General features: G+C 40.9%; 1 protein-coding gene across 1 annotated transcript in view; it reads right to left on the bottom strand.

The window, feature by feature from the left end:
* Positions 1–13,838, bottom strand: part of GALNTL6 (polypeptide N-acetylgalactosaminyltransferase like 6) — a 1,139,747-nt gene that overhangs the window by 108,295 nt on the left and 1,017,614 nt on the right. The gene's annotated exons all lie outside the window — the stretch shown is intronic.

Raw genomic sequence — 13,838 nt, forward strand, 5'->3', positions numbered from 1 at the left:
TTTAGACTTTCTGCTGTCGCTAGGATATATTGCAGTCATGTTGCTATGTAATGCTATAATTTATAATCATTGCACCCTGCCTTAAAATTTTTTTGCAGTTCAGAGGCAGCTTTTATGTTTTTATTATTATTATTATTACTTTGGCTGCACGGCATGCAGGGATCTTACTTCTCCGAACCTGTTCCCCCTGCAGTGGAAGGGCAGAGTCTTAACCATTGGACCACCAGGGAAGTCCACTCTTGTGATTTTGAATGTTCACTATGTGTTGGGCTCTCGGCTGAGAGCCTTGTCCAGTTGCCTTGATTAATCCTCACAGCAGCCCTGGGTATATCCTCCCTGTGTGCTATTGGGAGAAACAGGCAGAAAAAGGTAGGGCCCAGCGCCCAAGGGTGGCACCAGGATGCGGTGGTGCTGCGGCTGGACCAGGTCCCCTGATTTCAAAGCCTTTGAATTCTTTACTGCAACACCGTTTCTGTTTCAATGTTTAGGAGGTGAAGAGAGACAACTACAGAAATATGGACATAAAACAATCAGAGAACACCTGATGCAGACCAAGCATATCTGTAAAAACACACTCGGTCAATAGAGTTTTTGTGAGAGTTTTTTTGATTCCACAGGGCTTGGGCACAAGGAATCAGAAATAGGCAATCCTATTCGATCTGAACCACAAACAGAAAGATCTTAAGTCCTACCGATATATTCTCATTTGATTGTGTAAAGCATGAGACCAGAGTGCCACCGAATTTACACTGTGTGGAATGAATCTCCCAACTAGAATTATCGTAGATATAGAACTAGTATAAATATCTGGCAAGAGAAAGTCCTAGATTGATTTTTTTAATTGTAAATAATTTGTTGGGAACACAATATCTTGTTTTCTTAATGAGTTTATAAAAAACTAACCATGGAGTATATTTTTAGTTAATTTGAGGCATAATAAAGCAAATTCAAACAGGCCTCTTTACCTTCATTGATGTTTTTTGCCAAGCTCCAGATAACTTAGTGCTTCCTGTTTTGACTAGTGTGAATGGCTGGTAAGAAACAAACCTTTTATTTGTTCGTGTATTTACTTATATTTGTCCATTAATCTTTTGAACACCGTAATTGAGGTATAGTTGACATACAATGAATTGCAAATATTTTAAGTGGACAATCTGATAGATTTTGACTTATGAATATCCCTGGGCAGCCATCACCACATTCAAGAGAAAGGAACACATCTATCACCCCGACAAAGTTTCCTCATTGTAATCTCTCCCTCCTGACCCTCTCCTCATTCCCTTCCGCTTGGACATCACTGATCGCTGTCACTGCAGATTAGTTTGCATTGTCTAGAATTTTCTATAAATGGAATCATACAGTATGTGTTCTTCTTTGGGAGGGTCTGGCTTCTTTCATTCAGCATCATTATTCCGAGACTCACCCTTGTTGCAGCATGTGTTAACAGTTTCTTCCTTTTTCATTGCCGAATAGTATTCCATTTGCATGACTATACAACAGTTTGATTATCCATTCACCCACTGATGAACATTTGGTTTGTTTCCAGTTTGGGGTTATTACAAATAAAGCTGCTATGAGTTTTGTGTACTAATCTCTGTGTGGACATATGCTTTCATTTCTCTTGAGGAAATGCCTAGGAGTGGAATGACTAAATCATATGGTAGGTGTGGGCTTAAACTTTTAAGAAACTGCAAAACTCTTGGCCAGAAAGGTTGTAACTTTATATTTCCGCCAGCAGTGTTTGAATTCCAGCTGCTACCCGTCCTCAAATACTCGATATGGGCAGTCTTTTGAAGTTTGGTCACTATAACAGCGGCATAGTGGTATTTATTGTGGTTTTATTTTGCATTTCCATAATGATTAATGATGTTGAGTGTATTTATGTTATTTCTCTCTTTTTTCCTAGTCAGTCTGGCTAGAGGTTTATCAATATTATTGATCTGCTTAAGGAATTAGCTTTTGGTTATATTGATTTTCTCTATTGTTTTTCAGTTTTATATTTCACTGATTTCTCCTTGGTCTTTATTAGTTTAATTATTCTACTTAGTTTGTGTTTCATGTTCTCTTCTTTTTCTGGTTACTTAGGGTGGAAGCTGATATTATTGATTTGAGACTTTTTTTTTCTAGTATAGCTATTTAGTACTATAAATCTCCCTTAAGTACTGCTTTAGCAGAATCCTGTGAAAAATATGTGGTGTTCTCATCATCATTATGTTCAAAATACTTCCAGTTTTCCCTTTTGTTTTCTTTTTGTGACCTCTGGGTTATATAAAAATGTGTAATTTAATTTCCAGCTATTTGGGAATTTTTGGAGATCTTTCTGTTATCGATTTTCATGTAATTCCATTGTGGTCAGAGAATACACTTTGTATGACTTAAATTCTTTTAAATTTATTGGGATTTTTTTTTTTTTTTTTTTTTGCGGTACGCGGGCCTCTCACTGTTGTGGCCTCTCCCGTTGTGGACCACAGGCTCCGGACGCACAGCCTCAGTGGCCATGGCTCATGGGCCCAGCCGCTCTGTGGCATGCGGGGCACGAACCCGTGTCCCCTGCATCGGCAGGCGGACTCTCAACCACTGCGCCACCAGGGAAGCCCCAATTGGGATTTTTTAATGGCTCAGAATGTGGTCTATCAGAATGTATTCTGTTGCCATTGAGTAGAGCGGTCCATATATTGATTAGGTCAAGTTGGTTGATAGTGTTGTTCTATTCTTCTATATTCTTATTGATTTTCTGTCTCCTCATTGTATCAATTACTGAGAGGGATATTGAAATCTATGACTATAATTCTGGATTTGTTTATTTCTTTTTGCTGTTCTATCAGTTTTTTGCTTCATGCATTTTGTAGCTCTGTTAATAAATGCATAAATGTTTACGAATTTTATGTGCTCTTGGTGAATTGACCTCATTCTCATTACAAAATGACTTTTATCATCTCTGGTAGTAGTCTTTGCTCAGACATTGATTTTGCTTGGCTATTAATATAGCCGTTTCAGCTTTCTTTAGATTTGTACTATCTAAACACTACTATTTATACATTTTATATCTTTTTACTTTACTTTTTAAACTATTTGTGTCTATATTTAAAGTGGTTTTCTTGTGGACTGCTTGTAGTTGCATCTTGCTGTTAAAAATCTTTGCCTTTCATTGGGTTGTTGGGATCACTGTTCTTTTTTTTTAAAAAATAGATGTATTGGAGTGTAATTGCTTCACAGTACTGTGTTAGTTTCTGTTGTGCAACAAAGTGAATCAGCCATATGCATACATATGTCCCCATATCCCCTCCCTCTTGAGCCTCCCTCCCACCCTCCCTATCCCACCCCTCTAGTGATCACAAAGCACTGAGCTGATCTCCCTGTGCTATGCGGCTGCTTCCCACTAGCCATCCATTTTACATTTGGTAGTGTATATATGTCGATGCTACTCTCACTTTGCCCCAGCTTCCCCCTCCCACCCCGTGTTGTTGAGATCACTTCCTTTTAATACTATTATTCATGTAATCAGGTTCACATCTATAATCTGCTTTCTATTTGTCCCATCTATTGTTTCCTTTTCCTATCTTTTTGATTAATTGAATATTTTTCATGATTTCATTTAGTATCATTTTTGACTTAATGAAAACTCCTTGTTTTCCCTTTTTAGTGGTTGCTGTAGTGGTTTCTATCATACATCTTTATTTTTTATCAGTTTACCTTCAAGTGATACTTTATAAGAACCTTTTGATAAAATCCTTTTGTTTCTATTTCCCCTATGTTTGTACCTTGTGGGCCATACATTTTACTTTTACATATGTTATGAATCTCAGATCATATCATAATTATTTTTGTTTAAGCACTCAATTATCTTTTAAAAATTTTAAATAATAAAATTATATATATATGAAATTATATTGTTATGAACACCATTTCTGTTTTCTTCATTCTTTTGTGTAGATTCAGATTTCTATCCTTCTGCCTAAAGTACTTTCTTCAGTATTTCTTGTAGTGGGAGTGTGTTGGTGATGAAGTCTTTCATTCTTTGCATGTCTACATTTTAAGAAAGATACTCTTGTTGGCTATAGAATACCAAGTTAACAGCTTTTTTCTTTTAATCCTCTAAAGGTATTACTCACTGTCTTCTCACTGGTATTGTTTCTCATGAGAAGTGTGTTATCTTTATCTCTGTTTTTCTGTATACAATAAGTCTTTTTTCCCTCTGGCTGCTTTTAAGATCTCTGTGTCATTGAATTTGAGCTATTATGATGTGACACATGATATATAGTTTTCTTGGTACAGTTTCTTGTGCTTAATAAGACTTGAGTGTCTTGGATTGGTAGGCATAGTTTTCATGAAATTTGGACAATCTTGGACCATTATTTCTTCCAATATTCTTTCTGTTCTTACCTTTTCTTTTATATCCTCCAGAGTGTCCATTTATACACTTTCTTCATTTTTAAAAACTCTCTTTTTTGTTTCATTTTGGATAGTTTCTGTTGTTATATCTTCAAGTTCACTAATCTTTTTTTTTTTTATTTTGTAAAGTCTGGTCTGTTGATAATCCCATCAACATCAAAGCATTTTTAATCTCACACATTTTTTTTCCACCTTTAGGATTTTAATTTTGGTCTTTTTATATCTCACATGTCTCTACTTAACTTTTTGAATTTATAGAATACCGTTATAATGACCATCTAATTGTCCTTGTCTCTTAATTCTTAGTTCACAACTTCAGTTCATTGAATTACCCATTCATTATGGGCCATGTATTTGTGCTTCTTTGCCTGCCTGATATATTTTTCATTGAGATATGGAACTTTTGGGGAGCTGGATATTCTGAACATTTTTGAGCTTTGTTCTAGGATGCAATTACATTACTTGGAGGTAGTTTGACCCTTTTGGGTTTTGCTCTTAAGATTTATTAGGCAGTCTGGAGTAATGCATAATCTACAAATTATTCACACCCTTAAGGCAAGACCCTTCTGTGTGTTCTACTCAACCTCCTGCCAATCATCAGGTCGTTCAGTCTGGCTGGTGGGAACAGACACTCTTCCCAGCCTTGGGTGTGTTCTGGGCACTGTTACTTCTAATTCTTTCTAGTGGTGCCTTTCCTAGTCTTGGGTAGTTTCTTTGCACACACGCTCTCATCAGTCCTCTGCTGAGTACTCAGGGGGTACCCACTGCAGATCTTGGGGCTCCCTCCCATGTGGCTCTCTTCTGTGGTGTTCTGCCCTTGAAATTCTAGCTGCCCTGTTCTCCCCAGACTCAGCTCCACATCAACTCAGGCTGGTCCCACCTGGGCTCCCCTTCCTTCTCCAACCTGGAGACTCTCTCAAGTCAGTAAGCTGGGGCGATTCTAGGCCTCACCTTAGTGTTTCCCATCTCTCAGGGATCAATGTCCTTCATTGTCAAGTGTCTTGAAAACCACTGTTTCATGTATTTTATTTGTCTTTTCAGGTGGGAGGGTAAATCTGGCCCATATTACTCCATTTTGTCCAGATGTGGAAGTCTGCAGACCCACCCATTACTCTTTATTTTAGAACATTTAAAAAAGTTTAATTATTTTGAATAGATAATATATTCATATATTTGTAAAAAATCTTGCTCCTACTTCTATCCCCTCCCACTATTTTTCTCATCACAAACAACCATGATTTTTTCTTAGGCATCCTTCCAGAGATATTTCATGCTCATATAAGCAAATACAAATATATCTTATTTTTCTTCCTTTTCTATGAAAATGATTGTATGCTACATATAGTGTCCTTTACCTAGTTTTTTTTTTAAACTCCTTAAAATAGTTTAATGATCATGCCATATTGAAAAGAGCTTCCTTGTTCTGTTTTTTAACATTTGCTCATTATCCCATTATGCATATAGATGTATATTTATTTTGGTGAACATTTAGATTATTTTCAATATTTTAACTTCTACAGTAAATAATGTTGTACATCATTTCCACGTGTGTGAGTAAATCTTTAGGAGGAATTCCTAGAATTTAATATCCTCATTTTTTATAAAGAGCAAAACTATAAAAATCGATTTACCTTTCCACTTCTGGAAGTTAAAAGTTCATCATAAAGTGCGTCCTAACCTGACACTTTAGTTCAAGTTTTGTACCAGTCCAAACACAATGATTTAGGGTCTGATAAAATAAGAGGAGCATCAGATAAAAGTAGCAATCCTACCAAGAAATTACAGATCTACCATGAAATATTAGTATCCTTCAGTCTACAGGTCAAAATCGCCAAGGACATGTCATTATCGTGACAATATTTGGAGAGGAGTTGTTGAAAACTTCCACAGGGTAATGACTTTTTCAAAAAGGAAAGAAAGAAAAGTAAAGGATGGATTTGAGGCTAAGGAGGAAGGTACACAAAGGCCCTGTGTTGGGAAGGAGAATAGTAACAAGACAAGGAAGAAGGCCAGTGCTGCTGAGGCCGGAGCATTAGGGGGTTGATGTTTGGCAGCCGCCCCTGGGCTGTGCAGGACGAGTGCTAAGAATCCCAGCTGGTCCACGAAATAGGCAATGTCAGTGCAACACCAGTTATCCATAAATTAATCGGTATTTGTCCTTTCCCTTGGATTGCCACCACCCTTCTCATTTCAAGCAAAGAGCAAACCAGGGCTGTCACCCTCACTCCTTTTTGTGGCTTCGCAAGAAGCAGCTACTCAAAAACTCATAGAAGCTGCCCCTTCTGATTCCCACCTTTCCCAGCCTGAGATCATGCATGATGCCAGGAGAGGGGAGAGAGAGGGCGAGAAGGTAGACTCCCCCAAAGAGCTGCCAGGTCCTGCGGTGATGGAGCCCCCCACCCTGCACTGTGCAGGTGCCCCTGGTTAATGGCAAGGCCTCCCGTGTGGCACACGCAGGGAGGATGACGCCCCCTACCCACCACGACTCTCGGCCTTGACAAACTTTATCCCGCTTCGAATTGGCAGAACTGCTGGATTCGAAACCAAGTGGCTTGGGCTATAGGGGTCTGGGTGGCAACCCCTGTGAACCGGCGGCTGTGATCGGGGCAAGTCTGATCGATTGGCCTCGTTGGATTCTGGTAACTGCCACCCCTCATAAGGGTGACTGAACTTCCTGCTACTTTTGTGCAGGGAATTAGAGTTGGATTTAAGTAGTTCTGAAGAAAAGTTAATACTGTGCTATGTCATGGACATCTGGGTTTGTGGATCGAAATCCACACCCCATCACACAGATATGAGTTAACTCTTGTGCAATGTTGCAGTGACATCAAGAGAAGGGTGGCTTTGTTCTTCATAGATTAAAAGATGTTTATGTGTCACATTATTTTCTCCTCAGAGGAAATGAAGAAGGGCCGTTGATAACTTTCAGCATGTTCTTCTATTCTCTATTTCCATTCTACGTATAATACTAATTGCCTGAAACCCTCCCCACTGGCCCCATTTCCTGCCATCTCTAATTTATTTATCTTCACATTCCTTGATTTCTTCCGAAATACTCTTACTGGTTTTGTTCCCCTGGGAATGTTAGCACACTGTAGGCAATGTTTTACTGGGCTCTATGTCTGTGTAACTTTTAACATATTAATGAACTTCATGAGTATTGCTCATGTAATGTCACAAATCAGGTTTTGGGTTTTGCTATTAAAAAAACACCTGTCATCTTTGGGATGCCCTTTAAAATTAATATAACCACAAAGCAATATATTTCTATTGAAGATTCTTTATTCTTCGGGCCATCAAAATGTGTCTGTTCCGAATACTTAATGGAAATCAATTTTCTATTTTACATTAAGGCTATTATTGAACGAGGTAACAAATATGCTTTCCTTTTTACTAGTGGTAGACTAGTTTGCTTTTCTACATTAATTTTTATATTCCAAATTTTATTGACTTTAAGTTCAAGAGGCAGTAATGTAGAAGTGTCCTAGAACCATTCTTATTTGGTACCAGTGAAACACTCCTCATGTTCTCATTTTCAGGTGTGTACTTGGTTGTCTTTGCTAAACAAGGATATAGTTCTTAACGCTGGTAGCCTCACGCTGTGATTCCCACAGCGTTCTAAGGAGTTGCCCGTTTTCCTAATATTCTCCATTTCACATGTGGACTCTTTCCGCATATGTGAAAAAATGGCGTTTTAATAAAACATCTTTCTCCAGAATATTTTTGTCTACTTTCTCTCATCTCCAGAAAGTGTTTATTTCAAAATTTAATACATCTCGTGTGTTCTTTAGGGGTCAGAAGAGTTCAAAAAAATCCTATTGAAAGATAAATATACATTTAAATTTATTTTTTAAATTGACAATGAAAACCTAGGTCCAAAAACCCAAAGGAAAACTTCCATTTGGCCTCTTAGAGATCCGGTTCTCAATTTCCTTTCATTTTAGTGGCGTCAGTGAGAATTCTGGACATGTGGGTTCAAATGTGAATTTGATCAGAAATGAAATGGCACGATTTCCCTCAGGACTCCATCAAGAAAAGTCAATCAAAATAGAGATGAACCACATAATTTTCAATTATGTAACTAGAAATTTTTAGTTGGCCTGTGACCCGTAACAATTACAGCTAAAATATAATTATCTTCAACTAGGATTCAATTGAAAAGGATACTGCAGATTAAAACAACATATCTTTTCTAACAAATTTGTTCTTTTAAGTATTAGATCATTACTTACATTAGAATTTGGGAAAGAGTGGCTAAATAACTCCTGATAAATTCATTGGTATCAGTTATCTTTAAAAAGGTATTTTGGGCTATAATTATCTTACTGTTTATTGTGTAATAGGGATTATATGGCTGAGGGAGGAATGTGACCGTGTGTTATGCAAGGAGGTGGTGACTCCAGGGGCAAAGAGCAAAGTGGGTCCTGAGCTGGGAGAAAGAAGCCTCTTTGGAGGCCAGGATGTTGCCATGGAGGGAAAGTTTGATTCCAATCACAGGAAGCTACGAGCATCTACCTGGGGACTATGGTTATATAAAGGGAGAGGTGGCCCTGCTAACATGTAAGCTGAAAGGATTGTATAAGTAATGAGGTGCCACTTAGTGCCCGTATCCTGAACCAGCCAAGCTGAGTCACCTGAGGCTCTTCCCCTCTGCCGTCCGCTGTCTGAGGAGGCCCTACGGACACCGGACTGGCCTCTGTGTCTCAACATCACTGCCCTTCTTCCTTCTTCCACAGGCTGTACAGACTGCAGGGCTTGACACTTTTAAAAAAATAGCAGCAGCATAAGTTTGTTCTCTACATCCGTGACTCTATTTCTGTTTTGTAAATAAGTTCATTTGTACCCTTTTTTTCAGATTCCACATATAAGTGAAATCATATGATATTTGTCTTCCTGTGTCTGACTTACTTCACTCAGTATAACAACCTCTAGGTCCATCCATGTTGCTGCAAATGGCATTAGTTCATTCTTTTTTTTTTACAGCTGAGTAGTATTCCATTGTATATATACCACATCTCCTTTATCCTTTCCTCTGTTGATGGACACTTAGGTTGATTCCATGTCCTGGCTATTGTAAATAGTGCTGCAGTGAACATTGTGGTACATGACTCTTTTTGAATTATGGTTTTCTCAGGGTATATGCCCAGTAGTGGGATTGCTGGGTCATGTGGTAATTCTATCTTTGGTTTTTTAAGGAACCTCCATACTGTTCTCCGTAGTGGCTGCACCAGTTTACATTCCCACCAACAGTGCAGGAGTGTTCCCTTTTCTCCACACCCTCTCCAGCATCTGTTTATAGACTTTTTGATGATGGCCATTCTGACTGGTGTGAGGTGATACCTCATTGTAGTTTTGATTTGCGTTTCTCTAATGATTAGTGATGTTGAGCAGCTTTTCATCTTTTTTCACCATACAGATGCTTCTTGGCCATCTGTATGTCTTGTTTGGAGAAATGTCTATTTAGATATTCCGCCCATTTTTTCATTGGGTTGTTTGTTCGATACGGAGCTGCATGAGCCATTTGTATATTTTGGAGATTAATCCCTTGTTGGTTGCTTCATTTGCAAATATTTTCTCCCATTCTGAATGTTGTCTTTTATTGTTTGTTTATGGTTTCCTTTGCTGTGCAAAAGCTTTTAAGTTTAATTAGGTCCCGTTTGGTTATTTTTGTTTTTATTTTCATTACTCTAGGAGGTGGATTGAAAAAGATCTTGCTGTGATTTATGTCAAAGAGTGTTCTGCCTATGTTTTCCTCTAAGAGTTTCATAGTAGCAAGGGGGAAAGGGGGGGAGGGATAAATTGGGAGATTGGGATTGACATCTACACAGTACTATATATAAAACAGATAACTAATAAGGACCTCCTGTATAGCACAGGGAACTCTACGCAATACTCTGTAATGACCCATGTGGGAAAAGAATCTAAAAAGAAGTGGATATATGTGTACGTATAACAGATTCACTTTGCTGTACAGCAGAAACTAACACAACATTGTCAATCAACTAGACTCCAATAAAAATTAATTTAAAAACATAGCGGCGGCAGCAGCAAAAGCAGCAGCAGAGATTTTCTGCTTTTCTTTCTGAGAGACAACTGTTCTTGGACTGTATCCTAGGAGTGAGGGTTTCTTTGACTCACCAAGTAGAAGGTGGACCCTAAAAGTCACGCAGTGAACAACGTGTGAACCTCAGATGTGTTAGGTCTGGTCAAGCCTGGTCCACTGGGACTGGCAGTCTCTCCTGCTGCTTCAAGAAGCCTGGGCTAGCCTGTTGCAGGTACTTGGCCTAGCTGACACCGGGCACCGACTAAAAGATTTGTAAGTGAGACTGTCCTAGGCCATCAGGATCCAAGTGAGCCACCAGAGGGCTGCTGCCAGGTGAGGGGCCCCAGGCACAGGGCGCCAACTGTTCTGCTCTGCTAGGGATGGAGGGGTTTCCCAGGATGCTGGCTTGGATGTTGACATTGGGATGAGTTGTTCATCCCGTGTTGTTCATCCTGTGAGGTGAGAGCAGTGGAAGAGCCATTCGGTACAGCTGAGTCTAAATTTCTGAGCCTCAGGGCTGTGGGCCAACGAAAGGTTTGCTGTTGGAAAATCCCAAAATTCTGGGATGATTTGTTAGGCCTCCACTGACTGCTGATAACGGGTCTCATTTTGAATTCCAAGCGTTTGAAGAGGACGTATTAGCAATTCCATTATGCTACTGACAAATGACAATAATCCTTGAGAGGGACAGGATTTTAGTTAGTTTTTAAACTTCTAAGGTCTAACCTAAGCTTATTTTTTAAAGTTATTTCTGCTAACGCCTTAGGGTCTATTGCAATGCATAACCGGATTTGAGAGCTGCTCACAATGAAATTAAAAGCCTTTTAAAAATTTTTTAAAAGCTTTCTATTTTTCTGGATTTGCAAATGCGAATGTTCATGTTTAGCAAAGGGTTAGTAGAAAAGGAGTAAGGGCCAAACCGTTATGCAAAAGCAGGTGGCAAAATTATGATTTCAGCTCTTTGAATAAAATGAGGAGGAAAATGAAGCTATAAATCATAGTACAAATTTTGTATTATTTTGTGCCACGATTTATAACTTCGTTTTTATCACAAACACATATTATACTATGTAATACTTTACGGTTTTATAAAATTGAATATGTTCTTTGCTGCTTGTGTCACGTTTAGAACAGTAGACTCTCCTGTGAAAGGGTGTAAAGAGTTGGTGGGAGGAGAAATCTTGCGTTTGTCAGTGCAGATTCCATAGGGCGTTGAACCAGACTATGGTTAAGGAAACAGAATGGTGGTCGGGCCTGGATATCCCAGTTAGGTTTGTGGTTCTGAAGTTGCTCGCCATACTGGTGCCTCTGTACCTTCAGCGGTTGGCTCTGGTCTCACGTGAGATGAAACTGAAGACTCTGGACGTCCGAAGGCTATACCAACAGCCGTCTCACCGGATAGTGGAGGAGGATGGATAGAACGTGCTAAATGTTCTCTCAGGCTTACTTTCCTTTGACTTGGCCACGATGCTGTGTCCCTCAGCTACTCTTCTGTGATCCAAATGATGTGTGTGTGTGTGTGTGTGTGTGTGTGTGTGTGTGATCGTGTGGTGTGTGTGTGGCTATACACATGCAACTGGAGGAGGTACCAGGAATACCGCCAGAGTGACTGGTTCCAGAACACTTCCCCCCTCCTGGAAGGACAGGATGGATGCACTCAGGTGTGTGGACAGAGCTGCTGTTTCCTGGCAATGCTGCCATTTAAACAGGTGCCGCTAAACAGACACTGGGGCCACGCACCCCACCCTCAACATGCAGAATCCACCTGGTCTCCCCCGTGGACTCTCCACCTGAAGTGGACAGGTGAGCCTGCTGCCTTGAGTTCCCTCCTGTCCATGCCCTCCTTTGAGCAATGCGAGAAACTGGAGCCTTGGCTCAAAACAGAATTCTGGATTTTTCCTTGTATTCCAAAATTAGGCCCCCAGTATAATTATCCTGAGACTCTTACTGGATTTGTTCGTTTCTAATTTCTAATCGGCCACAGGTTTTAGCCACAGCTCCCGTTACGTATCGGGACAGTGACCGTGGCAGTCGAGTCAATTATCAATCCTCTCCTCATACGATCTGATCAATGCCAACTGTCCCCACTGGAAGGGACAGAAGAGGCCACACGCACATGGACAATCAGGTTAGAGCCTCTGCGTCCATCTGCCTGACCAGGGCTTCAGTCTCTGCCCGCTGGATTTTGCCGGTCCTCCGGGGGTCCCTCAGGATGTCAACTGTGTGCTTACGAGCAGCTCGGCTTGTGCTTTGCTACTCCAGCCCAGTAAGTCACTTTGCCACTGTGCCCATGGCAGACTCCTGGGAGGAAGCCGCCCCCTGGCAGTGGTCCCGATCTGCCGGTTCCCTGGACGAGCCAGCCCGGGATGCTGTCCTGTCCACGTGGCTGACCCTGCACTGGAGCCGCAGGGCTCACACTCAGAGTTTCACAAAGGCTTTCTCTGACTCAACGCTTTCTGCTTCTGAATCTGCTCTCCATGGGGGCCACCAACCAGTCTTCAGGCCAGACAGGGGGCAGACGCCCACCCATCACCTTGAGGTTTTCTTTATCGCCTTTTGCTCCTCTCTCTGTTTCCCATGCTCTTCTGCGACGGTCTGAATGCGTGAGTCCCCCACGATTCATAAGTTGAAGTCTAACCGCCATGGAGATGGTGTGAGGAGGTGGGGCCTATGCGAGGTGACGAGGTCAGGTAAGGACAGTGAGAAGTTGGCCGTCTGCAACCCAGAACAGGGTCCTCGCCAGAACCCGACCATGCTGGCACCACGGTCTCGGACTTCCAGCCTCCAGAACTGTGAGAAATACATTCCTGTTGTTTACAAGCCACCCCGTCTGTGGATTTTGTTACAGCAGCCTGAATGGATTAAGACACCTTCCCTCCTTCTTTAGCTTAAAAATAATCTGCCAGCCCCACTCCTGCTGCATCGCCAGCCCACTAGTACAACCAGTCTCTGAATCCCAGTTTGGGCTTGGAAGAGGCACTTTGCTTCTATTACATAAAACACAGTCCGGACTTTGTAAGACTATTGTATGGAGACTCCAAAGCCCTCCTGTTTCCCACCTTGTTCATCTTCCAACATGACCTTCAGCCCTTCCTAAAATCCCTATTTTGACATGGATGCACCTCAGATCCTTACACAATGTGGATGAGGGCATGTCCCTTAAGTTCCTTGTCTCCCCTCTATTCTGGTCTATTGGGGTCCATACTCCCTTACACTCTACCATCCACCCCTGGAATGTTCCCCCCTCATTGCCACTTCCCTCCCTTGCCAGGCTCTTATCCCTCCTGTCAGCACCGACATGGCAAGGAACACAGTTAATATGCAATGGCAGAGCAAATCACTTCTCTCATCAGTTAACGGAGACTGTTCAGAGCTAAAAATCCCAACCGCAGAGTGGGGAGCC

Source organism: Phocoena sinus, chromosome 6, assembly GCF_008692025.1.
Source record: "Phocoena sinus isolate mPhoSin1 chromosome 6, mPhoSin1.pri, whole genome shotgun sequence".
NCBI lineage: Eukaryota > Metazoa > Chordata > Mammalia > Artiodactyla > Phocoenidae > Phocoena > Phocoena sinus.